Here is a 22,836-nt window from a genome sequence, read left to right as displayed (position 1 = left end):
CTAGGCCCTGCGTCCATCTGTCCATCCGTCTGGGAGTTTCAATGCAGCTGCGGCTGCAGGATCTGCTTGTTCCCAGTGCTCAGCCCCACCCACCTGGACCCCCAGGAGCCCAGAGGAGACCCCTCTTGGCACTGCTTTTCAGGGTCACCTGTGCCCAGTGTTCCACGGCTCTGGGGCACAGGGAGGGTCGCCGGCAGGCGTGGGTTGTCTCCCCGTGGCCCTGGACAGTCCCTGATGGAGGCAGCACAAAGGGGCAGGTGAGTGCTCAGGCCCTACCTCTACCCCACTCCATGTCTCTGGGGACAGGAAGGGGACGTGGGGGGAACCCAGGCTTCTGATCTACTTTTACTGCCCTGGAAACCATGCCCAGTTAGGGTCCAGACAGAAAGGTGGGGGGCCATATAGGCATCCCTGGAGGATGGTTGAGGGGCTCACCTGTCCTTTCACCTGTCCACCCAGAGGCGCCCCCGATGGCAGTTGTTGACGTCATTCACCCTCATGGGCTAACCTGCTACTAACCCATCACTTAAGAAGTTCCTGGGCAGCCCAGCGGTTACACTTCAGCTGCTAACAAAAAGGTCAGCAGTTCGAATCCACCAGCTAGCTGCTCCTTGGAAACCCTATGGGGCAGTTCTACTCTGTCCTATAGGGTACCTCGGAGTCAGAATCGACTCGACGCCAATGGGTTTGGTTTTGGTTTTGGTAACACTCGGCTGCTAATTGTAAGGTTGGAGGTTCGAGTTCACCTAGAGGTACCTTGGAAGAAAGGCCTGGCGATCTCCTTCCAGACAACGAGCCGTTGAAAACCCTGTGGAGCACATTCTACTCTGACACATATGGGGTTGCCGTGAGTTGAGGTTAACTCAACAACAACTATTTGGAGTTCCTGGGTGCTGCAAAGAGTTAATGCACTCAGCTGCTAACAGAATGGCTGGAGGTTCGAATCCATCCAGAGGTGCCTTGGAAGAGAGGCCTGGCCACCTCCTTCCAAAAACTCAGCCATTGAAAACCCTGTGGAGCACAGCTCTACTCTGACACGCTTGGGGTCGTCATGAGTCAGGGTCAAGTCCACGGCAGCTAACATCGACAACAGCCCATCGCTTCCTCCTCGGGACCCTAAGATGAAAACAGAACTCAGGTCTGGTTGGAGGGTCCACGGGATTCCTCGGGTGCGGTGGGGTGTCGCCTGTCTGCCCAGAGGTGCCCCCTCGTGGTGGTTGTTGACATTACCTGCCCACGTGGGCCAACCAAAAATTCCGAAGTTCAAGCCCACCAGTTTCTCCTTGGAAACCCTTTGGGGCAGTTCTACTGTGTCCCATAGGGGTCGCTGTGAGTCGGAATCGAGTCAACAGCAGTGGGTTTGGTTTTGTTTTTTTATGGGCCAACCTTCTACTAACCCGTCCTGTCGTCCCCTGGTCCCTAAGATAAAAACACAGAACTCAGGTCCTGGGGGCCGGGGTCTTAGGGATTCTTAGTGGACCCAGCTCTGCCCAGTGTCTTTGAGAGGGTCAGTTTGCCTTTCCGTCCATCCCCTTTCACTCTGTCTGTTAGTGTGACTAGACTTCCTGGTAGGGATGCTGCAGAAGACACCAGACAGGACAAGGGCACACTTTACAAACACGGTCTTGGTGGCCACCCGTGCCTTTGTTCTGACTTCTGGCCCCTTGTGGTCATCTTGGGGAAGGACGCCAGGATTTGGGCACAACAAGCTAGCAGTTACCCCTCTCTCTCCAGAGCTCTGCAGCCCGTCTGCGTTTCCATCGGACGATGCCGGGACGGAAACACCATGTTCCAAACTGGAAACCTCTGTAAAGAAGGTGTATCCTCAGAGTTGCCCATGCTTGTCCAATTAAATGGGGAGAACGTGCATCGAAACCACACCTGCCAACTTCGCCGCAGTGACAGAATTCACCGGCTTCCCAGCTTCACATCCCTCCTCACCCTTAGCCTGTCCGAAGTCCTGACGCCGATCCTACACGTCTAATAAACAGACAAACACGAGGAAACCCCCTCTGCAATTTAGGAAGAGAAACACACGTGTTGTTGTTCTGCTTTAGCTGACGTGACCCAGCTCGGGCAGGAGCCTCGTGTTTGCACCCTGGAGCTCCCAGCCGGCACCCTGTTCTGCCAGGCTCAGCTCATCCCAAGACCCTCCCAGGGCAGACTGGAAAATACAGGAGCGCCTAGGAGCCCTGGTGGCGCAACGGTTAAGCACTCGGCTGCTAACCAAAAGTTTGGCTGTTGAAAATCACCCCGCGGCTCTGCAGAAGGGAGACCTGGCAATCTGCTCCAGTAAAGATTCGGCCTAGGAAACCCTGTGGGGTAGTTCTGCCCTGTCACAGAGGGCTGCTGTGACTTGGAACTGACTTGACGGCACACAAGAACAACAACGCCAGACTTCTGAGGTCTGCCTGCTGCCCTTCCGCCCTGTGCCCCCGAGGTGCATTCGATGTGCCGTCTCAGCCCCTGCTCCTCTAGGGTTGGCGCCTGGGACATGCAGTGTCCTGCATGGATTTAAAGGTAACATGTTCTTCGGCTGGGACTAGGGGACGTGTCCCTGCTAGCTGGCTCTGCAAAGCCTTCTTTCTGGAGGTCTTGCTCTCGTTCTGCCTGCATCTGGTCCTTACTTCCTACCACCCCACACTCTCACCCCGTGCACACCTCGCACAACACCCACAAGGACAGGGGGCCGCTCACCTGTAGCAGCAGCGGTGGAGGTGGTCTCTTCGAGAGCCCTAGAGCCATGGGCTCAGGACCGTGGCTGACAGCTGCCTCCTCCTCGGAGCGTTGAACGAGCAGCTGTGCAGACCCAGGCGGTCCGCCTGCCTCTGGATTACCCCGGGTCGGCAAACGGTCCTGTCCGAGTGGCTGCTAAGCTTCCGCAGGAGGTGGTAAAAGTGGCATCACGCCCGTGGATGGAGGCGTCCCGATGCAAATTCGGCACCGTCCTAAAGGAGCTGCAACTGCCACGGGGACCTGCTAAGGTGGAGAGGAAGCCCTGCGAAATTTCCTGTGACTGTGCACTGGCTCTCAGCAGGGGCTGGACGCGCTGGAGCGCAGCGGGGGCCTGTGACTGTCACCTGGCACCCTGCCCGGGCGGGGCCGCTTCCCCAGCCCGTGACCCCCGAGAGGTGTTCTGGAAGGACATGGAGGACCCCGCAGTGCCCACATAGGCTTTCTGCATAAAGGGCGCCCCTGGAGCCGGGAACGGAGAGGACCATCGCCCTGATCCTGCAATGCTGGACAGAGGACTGAAGGGCGTTCCCAGACAGACCGGATTCCTGGTTTGTTTGTTTTATATAAATACATAAAAAATCCTAACGGAACATGCTTCCTTTTACATTCTAAAACTGCTCGCATTGCGGCATCTTTCGGTGTGTGGCCGGAACGTGACAGGCACCCAAACTGCGGGGCACCCTGATCTGCACTGGGATTACTGCGTTCCACAGGACTTCAGCCTGCCAGCTGTGCAGTGGGTGGTGTGTGTACATGGTGTCCACACACACACCACACGCACCATAGACACACTTTACACACACACAGCACACTGTACACGCACAACCCAACACACCACATATACACACTACACACACACAGCCAAGCACACCACACACACTACATACACACACTACACACACCATATACACACACCACATATGCCATGTACACATACTACGCACACAACCATGCACACCACATACACACACTACACACACACAACCACACTACACACCATATGCACACACCACACACACTACACACACACAACTACACACCGTATACACACACCACACACACAACCAAACACACCCTACACACACCACACTCACATATACACCATATATACACACTACACACACAACCACATATACCACACACGCTCACACACACAACCACACACACACCATATACACACAACCACAGGTACAAAGCCACACACATACACACACAACTACACACACAATGACACACTCCACCCACACATCACATGTACACACCCAACCACCACACACACCACACATGCACCACAAACACACAGACAACACACACACGCCATATACACATGCTACACACATTGCGCACACACCACACGGGCCCCACAAACACACATACACCACAGACATACATACACTCAGGCCATCATATGCTACTTACACATCACACACACCGTACACATCCACACACACAACACACTCACACACACCCCACATACACACACCACACCCACACATATCACACACACCACATAACACATCACAATACTCACACACCCCCTACAACACACACACGCCATATACACATGCCACACACATTGTGCACACACCACACGGACCCCACAAACACACATACACCACAGACATACATACACGCACGCCATCATACACTGCTTACACATCACACACACAACACACTCACACACACCACACCCACACATATCACACACACCACATAACGTATCACAATGCTCACACACCCCCACATACACACACCACACCCACACACAGCACACACACTCACAAGTCAACAAGACAATGTCACAGTACCTTGTACTTTAGATGCTTTAGGAAGGGAGAGCTGAAGCCCTAGGAAGATCCACGGGTGAGCCCAGGTCCAGGCTCTGGCTCCCTTGATCCTGAGGGAGAATTTGCTGCAAAGCCCAGGATGCAATGACACAGCACAGTGAAGACTTGGGAGACCAGGGAGTGATATGGAATTTGGATGAAAAGATCTGACTCTATCACGCAAAAAGTGTGAACCCTTCTGATTGGAATGAGGCAGCACGGTTATTACGCAGGAGACGGGGGCGGGGGGGGATGTTATATGGGAATCGGACGAGAAGACTCTGAGTCTGCCATGGCAAAGGTGAGGACCTCTGAGCCCCAAAGTCAGCATGATGAGTGAAGATAGCGAAAATACCTAGATTCCTTCTACAGGTAGCCTTGAGGACCAGCCGAGGTGAATGCGTGAGACCTTTTGTACTCCCTGGAAATACTGTGGACGTAGTCATGCGATCCTTACCAAAGACACTTTTTTTTTTTTTTTTTTTAAAGATTTTGAGGCTTGCGAGTTGGTACAGCATAGAGAATCAGAAGATGGAAGGAGAACAACTCTGCAGAGAAGATGCACCAATGAGACCATAGGTTCAAAAATACTCATTACAGCAATATTGTAGCTGAAAAACCAATGATAAATCCAACTCTTCTTGTTGTTGTCGGGTGCCGTTGAGTTGGCTCCAACTCAGGACAACCTCATGTATAACAGAATGAGATGTTGCCCCATCCTGCACCATCCTCACACTAGTAGGTATGCTTCCAGCTACCGTGTCAATCCATCATGTTGAGGGGCTTCCTCTTTTTTGCTTTACCAAGCAGATATCCTTCTCCAGGGACTGGTCCCTCCTGATAACATGTCTGGACACCAAAGAAGAATTGGCAGCTTTCCATTACGGTATTGGCAAAGAAGAATATTGAATACACCATGGACTGCCAGAAAAGCGAATAGGTTTGTCTTGGAAGAAGTACAGCCAGAATGCTCCTTAGAAGTGAGGATGGTGAGACTTTGTCTCACGTACTTTGGGCATATTATCAGGAGGGACCAGTCTCTGGAGAAAGACATCATGCTTGGAAAAGTAGACGGTCAGTGAAAAAGAGGAAGGGGATTTACACAGTGACTGCAATGATGGGCTCAAACATAGCAACAATTGTGAGGATGGCGCAGGACTGGGCAGTGTTTCCCTCTATTGTCCATGGGGTCTCTGTGGGTTGGAACTGACTCGATGACACCTAACAACAACAACTTGTCCAAAGTAAGCGAGCCAATGTCTCACCGTCCAAAAGAAGCCCTAGCCAAGGCTAAAAGTGTTCGGAGAGATGGTTTTCATACCTCTTTGCAAGGTCGGGCTGTAATTATCAGGCTGTTGATGGTCCGAAGTCATCCCAGACCTGCCAGGGGAGGTCTTGGCCTTTTTATGAATATGTGGCTCTTTGATAGGGATCAGAAAATTTTTTCACAAAGGGCCAGATGGTAAATATTTTAGGCTTTGCAAACCACACGGTATCTGTCACAACTACTCTCTGCTGTTACATGGCAAAAGCAGCCACACACAATATGTTGCCGAAATGGCGTGGCTGTGTGCTGATAAAACTTTATTGACAAAAACAGGCAATGGGGGCCAGATAACTCCATGGGCTCTAGTTTGCTGATCCCTGCTTTGTGTGTGTGATTGACTTCAGGGTGGGCACCCTGATATAAAACAGACAGGAGGCTCATCCCTGGCATAATGACCAGGGTGGTTAATTAAATGGTTTGCACTTAACTACTAACCTAGAGGTCGTTGGTTCACACTCACGCAGTGGTACCGCAGAAGAAAAGACCTGGCAATCTGCCTCTGTAAAGATTACATCCTTGAAAACCTTATGGGGCAGTTCTTCTCTGTCACATGGGGTCGCTAGGAGTAAGAATTGACTCAAGGGCACCTAACGACAACATGAACCCATGAAACTGTATATCGAGTTTTGTGTGTGTGTGTGTCAGGAAAATGGACTCAGAGCCCCCACTGGATGTCAAAGGTGTCTGCAGGCCCCAGGAAGATTAAACTTGCTTATGCGGAGGTCAGGAGTTTGGGCAGAAGCAAGGAACTGAGCTAGAGTTATTTGGGACTGAATCTCAGATTGGGAAAAGGGGACAGGATGTGTCAGCACCCCCAAGGGAGCTGAGGCCTTGGTGCTGACAGAGTAATGAAAGCCAGCAAGTCTCAGAGGAAGGGAAGGACGGAAATAGAAGTGCCGCCAGCCATGAGGGCTACCATGGGAATGGGGCCGGATGTTTCCAGGGAGACCCTTGGAAGATTGACCGTGAATTTGCAGATTCCTAGGCTGTGGGCTACGGCTCCTCCAAAGACACCCACCAAGGGGACAAGACAATGGTGGCCTGTTGATGTAGCTTGGTCGAGTCAGCGTGGGAGATGGATGTCTGTCCTGGGTGGTCAGTGTCCTCGCACTGGTCAGAGCAGGCACAGAGTCAGTGTGGGAGATGGACGTCTATTCTTGGTGGTCAGTGTCCTCACAGTGGACAGAGCAGACACAGAGTCAGTGTGGGAGATGGACGCCTGTCCTTGGTGGTCGGTGTCCTCACGCTGTACAGAGGAGCAGACACAGAGTCAGTGTGGGAGATGGACACCTGTCCTTGGTGGTCAGTGTCCTCACAGTGGACAGAGCAGACACAGAGTCAGTGTGGGAGATGGATGTCTGTCCTTGGTGGTCGGTGTCCTCACACTGTACAGAGGAGCAGACACAGAGTCAGTGTGGGAGATGGACACCTGTCCTTGGTGGTCAGTGTCCTCACAGTGGACAGAGCAGACACAGAGTCAGTGTGGGAGATGGACGTCTATTCTTGGTGGTCAGTGTCCTCACAGTGGACAGAGCAGACACAGAGTCAGTGTGGGAGATGGACACCTGTCCTTGGTGGTCAGTGTCCTCACAGTGGACAGAGCAGACACAGAGTCAGTGTGGGAGATGGACGCCTGTCCTTGGTGGTCGGTGTCCTCACACTGTACAGAGGAGCAGACACAGAGTCAGTGTGGGAGATGGACACCTGTCCTTGGTGGTCAGTGTCCTCACAGTGGACAGAGGAGCAGACACAGAGCCAGTGTGGGAGATGGATGTCTGTCCTGGGTGGTCAGCGTCCTCACAGTGAACAGAGGAGCAGACACAGAGTCAGTGTGGGAGATGGACGTCTGTCCTGGGTGGTCAGTGTCCTCACAGTGGACAGAGGAGCAGACACAGAGTCAGTGTGGGAGATGGACGTCTGTCCTTGGTGGTCAGTGTCCTCATGCTGTACAGAGGAGCAGACACAGAGTCAGTGTGAGAGATGGACGCCTGTCCTTGGTGGTCGGTGTCCTCATGCTGTACAGAGGAGCAGACACAGAGTCAGTGTGGGAGATGGACACCTGTCCTTGGTGGTCAGTGTCCTCACAGTGGACAGAGCAGACACAGAGTCAGTGTGGGAGATGGACGCCTGTCCTTGGTGGTCGGTGTCCTCACACTGTACAGAGGAGCAGACACAGAGTCAGTGTGGGAGATGGACACCTGTCGTTGGTGGTCAGTGTCCTCACAGTGGACAGAGGAGCAGACACAGAGTCAGTGTGGGAGATGGACACCTGTCCTTGGTGGTCAGCGTCCTCACAGTGGACAGAGGAGCAGACACAGAGTCAGTGTGGGAGATGGACGCCTGTCCTTGGTGGTCGGTGTCCTCACGCTGGACAGAGGAGCAGACACAGAGTCAGTGTGGAAGATGGATGTCTGTCCTTGGTGGTCGGTGTCCTCACGCTGTACAGAGGAGCAGACACAGAGTCAGTGTGGGAGATGGACACCTGTCCTTGGTGGTCAGTGTCCTCACAGTGGACAGAGCAGACACAGAGTCAGTGTGGGAGATGGATGCCTGTCCTTGGTGGTCGGTGTCCTCACACTGTACAGAGGAGCAGACACAGAGTCAGTGTGGGAGATGGACACCTGTCCTTGGTGGTCAGTGTCCTCACAGTGGACAGAGGAGCAGACACAGAGCCAGTGTGGGAGATGGACGTCTGTCCTGGGTGGTCAGTGTCCTCACAGTGGACAGAGGAGCAGACACAGAGCCAGTGTGGGAGATGGATGTCTGTCCTGGGTGGTCAGTGTCCTCACAGTGGACAGAGGAGCAGACACAGAGTCAGTGTGGGAGATGGACGCCTGTCCTTGGTGGTCGGTGTCCTCACACTGTACAGAGGAGCAGACACAGAGTCAGTGTGGGAGATGGACACCTGTCCTTGGTGGTCAGTGTCCTCACAGTGGACAGAGGAGCAGACACAGAGTCAGTGTGGGAGATGGACACCTGTCCTTGGTGGTCAGCGTCCTCACAGTGGACAGAGGAGCAGACACAGAGTCAGTGTGGGAGATGGACACCTGTCCTTGGTAGTCAGTGTCCTCACAGTGGACAGAGCAGACACAGAGTCAGTGTGGGAGATGGACGCCTGTCCTTGGTGGTCGGTGTCCTCACAGTGGACAGAGGAGCAGACACAGAGTCAGTGTGGGAGATGGACACCTGTCCTTGGTGGTCAGTGTCCTCACAGTGGACAGAGGAGCAGACACAGAGCCAGTGTGGGAGATGGACGTCTGTCCTGGGTGGTCAGTGTCCTCACAGTGGACAGAGGAGCAGACACAGAGCCAATGTGGGAGATGGATGTCTGTCCTGGGTGGTCAGTGTCCTCACAGTGAACAGAGGAGCAGACACAGAGTCAGTGTGGGAGATGGACGTCTGTCCTGGGTGGTCAGTGTCCTCACAGTGGACAGAGGAGCAAACACAGAGTCAGTGTGGAAGATGGACGTCTGTCCTGGGTGGTCAGTGTCCTCACAGTGGGCAGAGGAGCAGACACAGAGCCAGTGTGGGAGATGGACGTCTGTCCTTGGTGGTCGGTGTCCTCATGCTGTACAGAGGAGCAGACACAGAGTCAGTGTGGAAGATGGACGTCTGTCCTGGGTGGTCAGTGTCCTCACAGTGGACAGAGGAGCAGACACAGAGTCAGTGTGGAAGATGGACGTCTGTCCTGGGTGGTCAGTGTCCTCACAGTGAACAGAGGAGCAGACACAGAGTCAGTGTGGGAGATGGACGTCTGTCCTTGGTGGTCAGTGTCCTCACAGTGGACAGAGGAGCAGACACAGAGCCAGTGTGGGAGATGGATGTCTGTCCTGGGTGGTCAGCGTCCTCACAGTGAACAGAGGAGCAGACACAGAGCCAGTGTGGGAGATGGATGTCTGTCCTGGGTGGTCAGTGTCCTCACAGTGAACAGAGGAGCAGACACAGAGTCAGTGTGGGAGATGGACGTCTGTCCTGGGTGGTCAGTGTCCTCACAGTGGACAGAGGAGCAGACACAGAGCCAGTGTGGGAGATGGATGTCTGTCCTGGGTGGTCAGTGTCCTCACAGTGAACAGAGGAGCAGACACAGAGTCAGTGTGGGAGATGGACGTCTGTCCTTGGTGGTCAGTGTCCTCACAGTGAACAGAGGAGCAGACACAGAGTCAGTGTGGGAGATGGACGCCTGTCCTGGGTGGTCAGTGTCCTCACAGTGGACAGAGGAGCAGACACAGAGTCAGTGTGGGAGATGGACGTCTGTCCTGGGTGGTCAGTGTCCTCACAGTGGACAGAGGAGCAGACACAGAGTCAGTGTGGGAGATGGACGCCTGTCCTGGGTGGTCAGTGTCCTCACAGTGGACAGAGGAGCAGACACAGAGTCAGTGTGGGAGATGGACGTCTGTCCTTGGTGGTCAGTGTCCTCACAGTGGACAGAGGAGCAGACACAGAGTCAGTGTGGGAGATGGACGTCTGTCCTGGGTGGTCAGTGTCCTCACAGTGGACAGAGGAGCAAACACAGAGTCAGTGTGGGAGATGGACGTCTGTCCTTGGTGGTCAGTGTCCTCACAGTGGACAGAGGAGCAGACACAGAGTCAGTGTGGGAGATGGACGCCTGTCCTGGGTGGTCAGTGTCCTCACAGTGGACAGAGGAGCAGACACAGAGCCAGTGTGGGAGATGGACGCCTGTCCTTGGTGGTCAGCGTCCTCACAGTGGACAGAGGAGCAGACACAGAGCCAGTGTGGGAGATGGACGTCTGTCCTGGGTGGTCAGTGTCCTCACAGTGAACAGAGGAGCAGACACAGAGCCAGTGTGGGAGATGGACGCCTGTCCTGGGTGGTCAGTGTACTCACACTGGTCAGAAGAGCACACAGAGGTGATGTATGGTAGCCCCCCTGCTAGGCCAGCCACCTCCTTACCCCTGGTGTTGTGGCAGAGCCCCTATTTTGTCTGAGTGTCTACCCAGAATGGGTACCCTGTCAGCCTCTGGGTTGAAAGCTGATCCGTTGTAGTCAATTGTGAAGATGTTGACCCACGTGCAGAAATGGGTTTTGATACTCTAGGGACTTCCAAAGAGATACATTAGAGGACCTGTGAATGGAACCTTATTTGGTAAAAAGGTCTTTCTAGACATGATTAAGGGAAATATCTAAAGATGAGATCATCCTGGATTAAGATGCACCCTGAACCCAACAACAAGTGTCCTTAGGCATCAGAGGAGAAGTCCTGCAGTGAAGGAGGGGGTGAAGACGGAGGCAGAGATTGGAGTGATGAGACCTGCTATGGATGGAATTGTGTCCCCCCCAAAATGTGTGTTGGAGTCCTGTCTGCTGTACTTGTGGATGTGACCCCTGCCCACACTGCACCTGCCATCTGGTAGATAGTCTGCGTTGGTTTGTGGAAGATACCATTTCATAACGCAGGGTGCAGGGTGGTGAACGGTGACCCCAACAACATGTGTTCACGTCCAGGAACCTGGAACCTGTGAATGGAACGTCACTTGGTAAAAGGCTTGCCTTAGGCTGGGTTCTCTAGAGAAGCAAAATCAGTGATGTATATATATAGAGAGAGAGAGAGAGAGAGATATTTATATCAAGGAAACGGCTCATGTGGCTATAGAGACTGGAAAGTCCCAAGTCTGTGAGTCAGACATCAGGCTGGAAGCTTCTCCTGACTCACATAGCTGCAGGGGCTGGTGAACCCAAGATAAGTTGCTAGAAGGTAAGCTGCTAGCTCAAGTCCCAAGAACTAGAGGTCAAATGAGGATGCAAAGCAAGCCAAAGCCAGCAAACTTTGCCAGAAAGTTCACACACAACGGATGCAGGCAACACCCCCAAGGAAACTCCCTTTCAAATGACTGGCTGTTCACAGCAGATCTCATCATGGAGGTGATTACATTATGTAAGATCTCATCATAAAGATGATTACATCAGCTCTCATCATGAAGATGGTTACATTATATCACAACTCATCATGGAGGTGATTACATTATGTCTGGTCTCATCATGGAGGTGATTACATTGTATCAGGTCTCATCACGGAGGTGATTGCATCATTACATAACTGCCAACCTACATCATAACTGCCAAATCCCTGAGAATCATGGCCCAGCCAAGTTGACACACAACCTTCACCATCACAAGGGTGTTTGTAGATGTGATCAGGGTGAGCCTCTTAGCAGGAGATGATCCTGGATCACTCTGTCTTAAGTCTTCTAGCGTTGCTATAACAGAAATACCACAAGTGGATGGCTTTAACAAACAGAAATGTATTTTCTTACAGTTCAGGAGGCTAGAATTCAGGTCGCTGGCTCTAGGCAAGGCTCTCTCTCTCTCTCTCTGTTGGCTCTGGAGGAAGGTCCTTGTTTCTTCTGCTTGTTTCCTGGTTCCTTGGTGGTCTTCATGTGGCATCTGTCTTCCCCATCTCTGCTTGCTTAATCTACTCCTTTTATATCTCGAAAGAGATTGACTCAAGACACACCCTACACTAATACTGCCTCCTTAACATAACGAAGAAAACGTAATCCCAAATGGGATTCTAACCACAAGTGTTGTTGTTGTTGTCAGGTGCCGCCGAGTCGGTTCCGACTCATAGTGACCCTATGTACAACAGAACGAAACACTGCCTGGTCCTGTGCCATCCTTACAATCGTCGTTAAACCACAGGTATAGGGGTTAGGGTTTACAACATATATTGAATTGGGGGACACAATTCAATCCATAACAGGCCCTAAATCCAATGACAGGTTCCCTTATAAGGGGCACACAGAGGAGAAAGCCATGTGAAGATGGAGGCAGGAACTGGAGTGACGTGTCTACAAGCCCAGGACACCAAGAATTGCCAGCCAACACCAGAAGCTGGGAGAGAGGCATGGAATAGATTCTGTCTCTGAGCCTCAGAAGAAATCAACACGCCTGACACCCTGATCTCTCACTCCCAGTCTTCAGAACCCTGAGGGAATAAATTTCATCTCATTTGCTGTTATGTGTTGAGTGTTGTTGATAGGTGCCATACAGTCAGATCTGACTCAGAGCGACCCTCTGTACAACAGAACAAAACACTGCCCATCCTGCCCCATCCTCACAATCCTTGTTATGCTTGAGCCCATTGTTGCAGCCCCTGTGTCAATCCATCTCATTGAGGGTCTTCCTCTCTTTCCCTGACCCTCTACTTTACCAAGCATGATGTCCTTCTCCAGGGACTGGTCCCTCCTGATAACATGTCCAAAGTACATGAGACGAAGCCTCACCGTCCTTGCTTCTAAGGAGTATTCTGGTTGTACTTCTTCCAAGACAGATTTTTCATTCTGGCAGTCCACGGTATATTCAGTATTCTTCGCCAACCTCACAATTCAAAGGCATCAACTCTTCTTTGGTCTTCCTTATTCATTGTCCAGCTTTTGCATACATATGCAAATATGAGTTGAGTGGTAGTCCCCCAAAAAGAAATGCTGTAACCCTTGCCCACACCTTGATTTTAGATTTCTGACCTCCAGAACTGTGAGAGCTTAAACCCCTGTGGTCTTAAACAACCTGGTTCGTGGTTTTTTGTTACAGCTGCCCCAGGAAGCTTATGCTGCCGGGCTGTCAGAATGCTGCTCTGGGTACCATTTTAGCACTGTTTATCTCACCCGTTTCTCACTGTCACCCCTCATCTCCTACCCTCTCTGTTAAATGCACATCTTGTTATCTTTATCATCAGAGACGGTGCTGCAATGATTCAGCCAGGTATTAACACTTGAGCAGAAACTCACACCTTCCAGCCACGTCCAGCCTGGAGTGGCCAGGGGGCTGCCAGGACCTGCTCAGAGACCCCACTTCTCCCTGCTCCATGGGCCTGAAGGGGCAACTGGGAGGCGAGGACCTGGGGACGCAGTGGAGACACAGGCTGTCTTGGCTTCCCCGGTTCTGCGTCTCCTCTGCCCTTCTTTGATTGCCTGGAGGGTAGGCAGCCCCCTACCCTAGCAGATCTGTGATGCCTCAGCTGCTCCTTCAACCTGAGCAGCCCTGGGCAGACCCAGTGTTTACTGAGAAGCACTGGTGAGCCGGTAGAGGAAGCGCCCCGCCCTCCAACTAGCTCACCGCAGGGCTCTGTGAGCTGGGGGTGCTGTCCTCCCAGAGGCTGGTACCCACAAAACCATGAGCAAAACAAGCGGGCGGGCACAAAAGGCTTGGGGAGAGGTCACTTTCCCATAGGGCCGGGCACAAGGCTTGCTGCTGGCTCTCAATTTCATAAACAGTGCCAGGTTGTTAGAAAAAGATAATGGAGAACACCCAAACCAAATCTGTTGCCATGGAGTCAACTGCGGTTCATGGAGACAGCACCTGTTACAGGGCACGAGGGCTCCACAGGGTTTTCTTGGCTATGATCTTTACGGAAGCAGACCACCAAGTCTTTTCTTCCGTGGTGCCTGTCATGAATTGAGTTGTGTCCCCTCAAAAATGTGTGTCAACTTGGCTAGGCTGTGATTCCCAGTATTATGTGATTGTCCACCATTGTCTCGTCTGATGTGACTTTCCTACGTGTCGTAAATCCTAACCTCCGTGATGTTAACGAGGCAGGACTAGAGGCGGTTATATTAAGGAAGCAAGACACAACCTACAGGATTAGGTTGTATCTTGAGTCAATCTCTTTTGAAACATTAAAGACAGAAGCAAGCAGAGAGGAGAGAGACCTCCTTCCACCAAGAAAGAAGAGCCAGGAGCAGAGCGCATCCTTTGGACCCTGAGTCCTTGCACTGAGAAGCTCCTCTACCAGGGGCAGATTGATGACAAGGACCTTCCTCCACACCTGACAGAGACAGAAAGCCTTCCCCTGGAGCTGGTGCCCTGAATTCAGACTTCTAGCCTCCAAGACTTAGACTGCGAGAGAATAAACCTCTGTTTGTTAAGGTCACCGAGTTGTGGTGTTTCTGTTAGATCAGCACCGGGTGACTAAGACAGCAGGTTGGAACCTCCAACCTTGAAGTTAGTGTTATTGTTGTTGTTAGCTTCCATTGAATCTGTTCCAACTCACAGTGAACCCATGGGTGGTGTGATGAGTTGCTTTTACAACCCTTTTCTCACCATGGACTTGTCCCTCCTACAAAGTGATTTATGGTCAGTTTTGTCATCCTGCTAGGCTTAAAAAAGAGAGCTGATTCCAAGAAAGAAGAAACGGGAATGGAGCATGTCTTTGAACCCAGGGTCCCTGCGCTGAGAACCTCCTCGACCCAGGAGACAGAGAAACAGAGAGAGAAAGAGAAAGAGCTGTAACACCGGAGATGGGACAAGATGGTGAGAAGTGGTGGCTGCAGAATCAGGAGTCTGGCGGGACACAGTGCAGTGAGCTTCATGGCCCACAGAGCAAGGGGGCTACAGTTGGTGTGCTGACCTAGGAAGTGAGAGAGCTGAGCGCCTTTGGACTGAGGCTTCCTGGCAGAGGGGGGTTTCCCCAGGCACTTGTTGGCAGAGCTAAAGAGTTTTGTAATACTTGCCCAAGCAGGGCAGGGGCCGAGAGCCGAGAGGCTGAGGGCCAGGGAGAGGTCTGCCTGTGGGCATGGCTGAGAAGCTGCCCTGATGGAACAACTGTATCCTGAGTCATTCCTGATCCTGATTTGTAACCTTTTACTTCCCTAATAAACCCCATGGTCACGAGTATTGTCTGTGTGGCCACTGTGTGGCTGTTGCAACAGGGTATCCAACCCAACAGAGAAGTAGAGAGTGCTGTGGGAAGGATGGCTGGTGTCAGAACTGGTAAAAAATTGGAAGGTGGAGGTATGTTTGACCTCTGCTTCATAGGAAACAGCTTTGGATTGAAATTGATGGTGATTCTCTCTTTCCTCGTGAAGTTAGAGGAGCTCAGATGCCTTGGTGCTGCCATGTTCATGCCATGCATTACAGTGTACAACTGTGCTCTGTGGGGTCTTCTTGGCTGTGATCTTTATGGAAGCAGATTGCCAGGCCTTCCTTCCATGGAGCTGCCGGGGGGTTCGAACCACCAACCTTTGGTTAGAAGCTAAGCACAGTCTTTGGTTTGTGCCACCCAGGGACCTATGGAAAAGCTTGTACCCGTTCACTGCAACTTGCTGTGTAAATATGCTGTGGTTGTTTTCTCCCATTTGTTAAAATCAACCAACAAGAAAGATGATACACAAATATTCATTGCAGCACTATTCACAGTAGCCAAAGAGTGGAAACAACCCAAGTGTCCATCCACAGATGAATGGATAAACACAATGTGGTCCATCTGTACAATGGAGCATCACTCAGCTATGAAGGGAAATGAAGTCCTGATGCAAGCCATGATGCGGCTAAACCTTGAAAACTTCACACTGAGAGAGTAAGCAGACACAAAGGACAAATACCCTATGGTCCCACTTTTATAAAATACCCAGAATAGGCAAATGCATTAGACATCAAAGTTTATTAGTGGTTACCAGGGGATGGGGGGTGGGGATGGGGAAATGAGGAGCTATTACTTAAAAGGCACTGAAGTTCTGTTTGGGGTGATGGAAAGTGCTGGAAATAGATAGCAGTGATAGTTGTGCAACACTGGAAATACATTAAATGTCTGACGGTGAATTTTATGGGTTTTCTCTTAGTCATCTAGTGTGGTTATAACAGAAATACCACAACTGGGTGGCTTTAACAAACAGAAAATTTATTCTCTCACAGTCTGGGAGGCTATAGGTCTGAATTCAGGGCGCGGGCCCTAGGGGAAGGCTTTCTGTCTCTGTTGGCCCTGGAGGAAGGTCCTTGTCTCTTTGAGCTTCTGATCCTGGGCAGATCTTCATGTGGCTTGGCATCGGCTCTTCCTGTATCTCTGCTGGCTTAATCTGTTCTTTTTATTTCTTGAAAAGGACTAAATGAAGACACATCCTACGCTAAATCTGCCTCATTAACATAACGAAGACAACCCGTTCCTGAATAGGATGATAACCACAGGCACAGAAGTTAGGATTTATAAGGCATACTTTTCAGAGGCCCAATTCAACCCGTAACACTCCACCCTTCAGCCCTCAGAAAATCATGTCCTTCTCACATGCAAAGCATGTTTACCCCATCACATCATCCCAAAAGTCTTAAATCAACTTCAAACCCAAAATCTCATTTTCTGAATCACCTAAATCGAATACGGGTGAGACATTAGGTGTATTCCACCTGGGGGTAAAATTGCTCTTCATCTGTGAACCTGTGAAATCTAGAATACAAGTTATCCGTTTCCAAAATACAGTGATAGAACAGGCACAAGGCAGACATTTCCATTACAAATGGGAGAAATTGGAGGGAAAGAAGGGATAATGGGCATCAAGCAAGTGCAAAACCCAGCAGAACAATTTACAATAGCTCTCAAGGCTTGGAAATAATCCTCTGTTCTCTGAGACCATCTGGGCAATGGTCCTGTCCTCCAGACTCTGGGTGCTGGCCACACCCTTTGGATTCTGGGTGGAGGTCCCTCTGCCCTGGGCTTCAGGTCTGCCTTCCAGGTCCACTAGGATGGCAACTCTGCTCCCTTTGCTTCAGGTGGTCCCATTCTCCTAGTCCATCTGAGTGGCAACTCCAAACTCTCGGCCCCAGCAGGCCCCATTCTTCTGCCTCTTGGGCATGGCAGCCCCTCCTTCTGAGCTTTGGGCAGTGGCCCCATCCTTCAGGCACTTGTGAATGTCAGCCCTCACTCCGGTACTGAATTGGTGAAGATCTTCCTCTTTAAAACCTAGGAAGTCATGGCCGCGCCCTTTGAGATCCAGAAGACCGTGGCCCCACCCTTTGAAACTGAGAAGGCCCTGCTTCCTGAGCTCCTTCCAACAGTTCTGCTAATCTCTGAGCTGCTCCAGGGGTGGCTCTTTGCTTTTCTGGGGGGCCTTTTTCCTGCCTGTAGAATTCCAAGAGGCAGACAGCTTTCTTCCTTTTCTCTCTTTCTCTGTCCCTGTCAGTCTAAGTTGATGGGTTTTTCTGCTGTGGTAGTTGGTTAGATCCATCAGTCACAGGCTTAATCTGTTTAACAAAATATTGTGTAGCCACATCCTTGGTGACCATTCTAGGACAGGTGTCCTTAGTTTGTACAACAGAATTTTCCAAATCTTTAAGTTTTGTTTCCATTTTGTACAGTTCATTTTTAAGTCTGTCTCTTTCCTGTTGCATTTTACAATACACACAAAGAAGAAACCATGTGGCTCCTTTAAGATCTTGCTTAGAGATCTCCTAAGCTAAGTCCATCACTTACAAGTTCTGCCTTCCACCAAACATTTGAACATAATTACGACAAGCTCTTTGCCGCTGCATAAGAAGCATCGCCCTTCCTCCACCGTCCAATCACATGTTCCTCATTTTCTTTTAAAACTTCACCAGAAGAGCACTGAACATCCACATTTCTAGCAACATTCTTTAGCTGGCACCATATGTATTCTCTAAGTTGATGGAGACCTTCTCTATAGCTCTCTTCACTTCCTCGTGAGTCCTCACCAGAATTGCCTTCAATGTCCATAATTCTACCAATGGTTTCTTCAAGGTAAACTAGGCTTTTACTATTAGTCCCCTTAACACCCTTCTAACCTCTACCCATTACCCAATTCCAAAACCGTGTCCACATTTTATGTATCTGTTAGAGCAGCACCCCACTCCCAGTACTAAATTCTGTCTTAGTTATAAAGTGCTACTGTAACAGAATTACCACAGTGGGTGGCTTTTACAAACAGAAGTTTATTTTCTTACAGTTTAGAAGGCTAAATTCAGGGCACTGGCTCTAGGGGAAGGCTTTCTGTCTGCTGGCTCTGAGGGAAGGTCCTTGTCTCTTCAGCTTCTGCTTCCTCGTTCCTTGGAGATCTCCATGTGTCTATCTTACCCCATCTCTGCTTCTCTCACTTACTTGTCTAATCTCTTTTTATATCTCAAAAGAGATAGACTCCAGATATGCCCTACACTAATCATGCCTCATTAACATAACGAAGACAACCCTCTCCCAAATGGGATTATAACTGGAGGCATAGGGATTAGGATTTCCAACACATATTTCTTGGGGGCATAATTTAATCCATAATACGTATTATGCCACAATTTTTTTTAAAAGTCATAAAAAGAAAGGAGGGAGAAGAAGACTAGTGTTATGACTTTGTGTCTCCAATCACCACATGTGGACATCGTAACCCCTATACCTGTAAATACGATCCTGCTTAGTCATAGGAATTTTGTTTTGTTATATTAGTGAGGTCATACTGGAGTAGGGTGGGTCCTAAACCTTATCCCTTCTGAGTGGCCAGAGAAGCCTGGAAGCCCAAAAAACCAAGCCAGTTGCCATCAAGTAGACCCCGACTCATGGCACCCCCACATTTGCCACATTTGCTCCATAGGGTTTGCAGTGCCTGATTTTTTTGAAGCAAATTGCCAGGACTTTCTTCCGAGATGCGCCTGGGTGGACTTGAACTGCCAACCTTTCAATTAGCAGCTGAGCACTTAACCACTTGAGCCACCTAGGGACTCCCTGGAGAACCCACCAAACCCTTTTTCCTTTGCCCAAGACCCACACCAGCAGGCTCCTCGAAGCGGCTGAGATTCCTGCTGCAAGACCCCGATCTCAATCATGGACAGAGATTCCTGGTGGCTTCCAAGGCCCCGTGGGGCTCCTCCCAGGGGTGTTCATCTGGACCAGTGGTCCTGTTTGGTCCTTTCAGTCTTCTGGAAGAGTCTCTGCCCTTCCTGGGGTCTTCTGGTGGCCGGGTTCGGTGTGACAAGAGCCGACACGTTTGCTGCCCAGATGGGGAAACTGAGGCCCTGAAGGCAACTTCTTGGGGGCTGCAGCACCAGTGAGAGACCCCCACCTTGAGCCCCCAGTGCCCTGCCCCTGCTCAGCCTCCCAGTCTCCTCGTGGAGGACCAGTCCACTTCGGGAGATTCCCCACACCTGATTCTACCTCACAGCAGGTGGAGAGCAGAGAAAGCACCTTCTACTTTAGGAATCTCAAGGTACAGCCCAGGGCGAGGGGGGTGGGGAACTGGTGGTTTTCAGCACTTGCCCTCCCTTCCCAAGCTCTCACCTGGCTGAGACCACCTGGCTGAGACACCCAGTCTGGCGTTGCCAATGCAGCACCGAGGGGTCTCTGTAAATGCTCCCACCAGGCAGGGGCTGGGGTGGGATGCTGCCAACCAACAAACCAGGGTGGAGGTCACGTAAAAAGCACTGACCATTTTCATGACTGAAATGAAATGGGATGACTGCTTCCCGAGGCTCTATGCATTTTCATTTTGTTGTTATTGATCGGATATTGAGCTGTGGTGTTTTACTGTACTGTATTACAAATGGAAGCTATAGCAATTTAATTTTGTAAATGGCGTTAAGCACTGGTGGGATACTAAAAGCAGAATTAGACTTAAGTACTACAAGATATATACACTAAACACACACATACACACATATTCACATGTACATTGTTGTTGTTAAGTGCCGTTGAATTGGTTCCTACTCATAGTGACCCTACAGGACAGAGTAGAACTACCCCATAGAGTTTCTAAGGAGTGGCTGGTGGATTTGAACTGCTGACCTTTTGGCTAACAACTGAGCTCTTAACCACTGTGCCACCAGGGCTCCACTCACACATATAGACATACACATACACACATACATGTTTACACACGCACATATATGCACATGTGTATATAAACAGATACAAACACACGTTACATAAATATACATGCATATATTACGTGTGTTGGGTTTTTGTTATGTACACATCCACACGTATACACGCACATCCACAGAACATATAGACACAGATAGAAACACACATGCACACACGTGCATACACACACACACACGTATATATAAACATGTTGTTGTTGTCAGGTGCCATCAAGTCGGTTCTGGCTCGTAATGACACTGTGTGCTACAGAATGAAACACTGCCCGGTCCTGTGCCATCCTCACAATTGTTCTTATACTTGAGCCCACTGTTGCAGCCACTGTGTCAATCCACCTCGTTGAGGGTCTTCCTCTTTTGTGCTGATCCTGTACTCTGCCAAGCATGATGTCCTTCTCCAGGGACTGATCCCTCCCGACAACATGTCCAGAGCCTGTAAGACGCAGTCTCGCCATCCTAGCCTCTAAGGAGCATTCTGGCCGCACTTGTTCCAAGACAGATTTGTTCGTCCTTTTGGCAGTCCATGGTGTATTCAATATTCTTCGCCAACACCACAATTCAAAGGCGTCAACTCTTCTTTGGTCTTCCTTATTTATTGTCCAGCTTTCACATGCATATGAGGCGATTGAAAATACCATGGCTTGGGTCAGGTGCACCTTAGTCTTCAGGGTGACATCTTTTCTCTTCAACACTTTAAAGAGGCCTTTTTTTTTTTGAGCAGCAGACTTGCCCAGTGCAATGCGTCTATTGATTTCTCGACTGCTGCTTCCATGGGTGTTGATTGTGGATTCAAGTAAATCGAAATCCTTGACAACTTCAAACTTTTCTCCGTGTATCATGATCCTGACCAGTGGCAACCCTATGTACAGAGTAAAACTGTGTTCAACAGGGTTTTCAATGGCTGATTTTTTTGTTATGTATATTTTTCATTTTTGTTAGTTGTCAATCCAGCTTCAACTCATGACAACTCCATGTGTGTCAGAATAGAACTGGGATCCAGGAGGTTTTCAAGACTGTTACCTTTCAGAAGCAGATTGCCCGGTCTTTCTTCTGAGCTGCCTCTGGGTGGATTTCAACCCACAAGTTTCTGGTTAGTAGTTGAGCACCTAACAGTTTGTGCCAAACAGGGGGTCCCACCTTCTGATCAAAAACACTTCCAAAATCTCCTTTTTGTTTTTCTCATTTTCAGTGGAGAGAATTTGCCACGTTTGAGAATTTTTCTTGCCCAAGTGTTGACCTTTAAAGATGTCTCATTTACTTCAGTTTACTGATCCTGTCTGCATGTAAAACATTGATGTTTGTGTATCATGAATTGTCTGCATCAACTTACTTTTTTTTTTAAACATTGCATTACAACGGCACACATCTTCACTACAGAGGTTTTTGGCACACCCTTAAATTTTGCAGTGGCGACAAGTCCCTCGTAACCCTCACCCTAGTTCCGTCCTGTGTGTTCGACCTTCCTGGGGTCCATGTTGTAGTCCCCAGCGAGGGGTCTCTGCCAGAGATTCCGCTGCTTGACCCCAAGATGACGTATTTTTATGGCCTCCCCAAGGGACCGCAACCAGCAAACACAGGGAAACTCTCACCAGTAGTGAAACAATTTGCTGTGGACTCAACCCTGAGTCGTGGCACTCCCACGTGTGTCAGAGTAGAACTGTGCTCCACAGGGTTCTCGATGGCTGATTTCTTAGTATAGATAGCCAGGCCTTTCTTCCGAGGTACCTCTGGGTAGACTCGAACCTCTAGCCTTCTGGTTAGCAGCCTGTGGGATAACTGCTTCAACTCCCCAGGTTCTCTTTAGATATATAGACTACAAGCACATAGACAAAAAAAAAAAAAAATGCTGTTGTGTCTGTGTGTCAGAGTAGAACTGTGCTCCATAGGGTTTTTAGAGGCTAATTTTTCTGAAGTAGATTGCCAGGCCTTTCTTCTCAGGCACCCTGGGTGGACTCTAACCCACAACCTTTCGGTTAGCAGCTGAACGAGTTAACCATTTGCACCACTCAGGGACTTCAAACCAAACCAGTTGCATCGAGCAGACTGTCTCATGGCGACCCTGTGTGTGTCAGAGTAAAACTGTGATCCTCAGGGTTCACAATGGTTGACTCTTTGGAAGTGGACTGCCAGGCCTTTCTTCCAAGAAGCCTCTATCTGGACTCGAACGTCCAACCTACCGATTAGCAGCCAAGCGCTTAACCCTTTGACCACCAGGGGTCCCGGCCATGATGGATACTTGGAAAAACAGCCATTGGAAAATCAGAATGCAGAACGAAGTAAAGTCCTCATTGCCTTGGCTATTGCCGGAGCAGCTTTATAGGGCAAAGTGGTTAAGTGCTCAGCTGC

General features: G+C 50.3%; 1 protein-coding gene and 1 long non-coding RNA gene across 12 annotated transcripts in view; one reads left to right on the top strand and one right to left on the bottom strand.

The window, feature by feature from the left end:
• The window catches only part of LOC100656463 (P2Y receptor family member 8), a 56,566-nt gene extending 43,834 nt beyond the window's left edge, over positions 1–12,732 (bottom strand). For 4 of the 6 annotated variants that reach the window (XR_010319864.1, XR_010319865.1, XR_002784381.2 and 1 more), the window contains exon 1: positions 2,698–12,732. The gene's annotated coding sequence lies outside the window, so the exon portion shown is untranslated. The remainder of the gene's footprint in view (positions 1–2,697) is intronic. The other 2 variants (XM_064278824.1, XM_003422790.3) reach the window with 2 other exon arrangements.
• Positions 1,399–22,836, top strand: part of LOC135229056 (uncharacterized) — a 31,532-nt gene continuing 10,094 nt past the window's right edge. For 2 of the 6 annotated variants that reach the window (XR_010319869.1, XR_010319868.1), the window contains exons 1-2: positions 1,399–3,284; positions 5,052–21,580. This is a non-coding gene — a long non-coding RNA (uncharacterized LOC135229056). The remainder of the gene's footprint in view (positions 3,285–5,051; positions 21,581–22,836) is intronic. The other 4 variants (XR_010319871.1, XR_010319872.1, XR_010319873.1 and 1 more) reach the window with 3 other exon arrangements.

The sequence above is a fragment of the Loxodonta africana genome, chromosome Y (assembly GCF_030014295.1).
Source record: "Loxodonta africana isolate mLoxAfr1 chromosome Y, mLoxAfr1.hap2, whole genome shotgun sequence".
In the NCBI taxonomy this organism is placed as follows: Eukaryota; Metazoa; Chordata; class Mammalia; order Proboscidea; family Elephantidae; genus Loxodonta; species Loxodonta africana.
The sequence above is the reverse complement of the archived record's forward strand: the minus strand, read 5'-3'. Positions and strand labels throughout refer to the sequence as shown.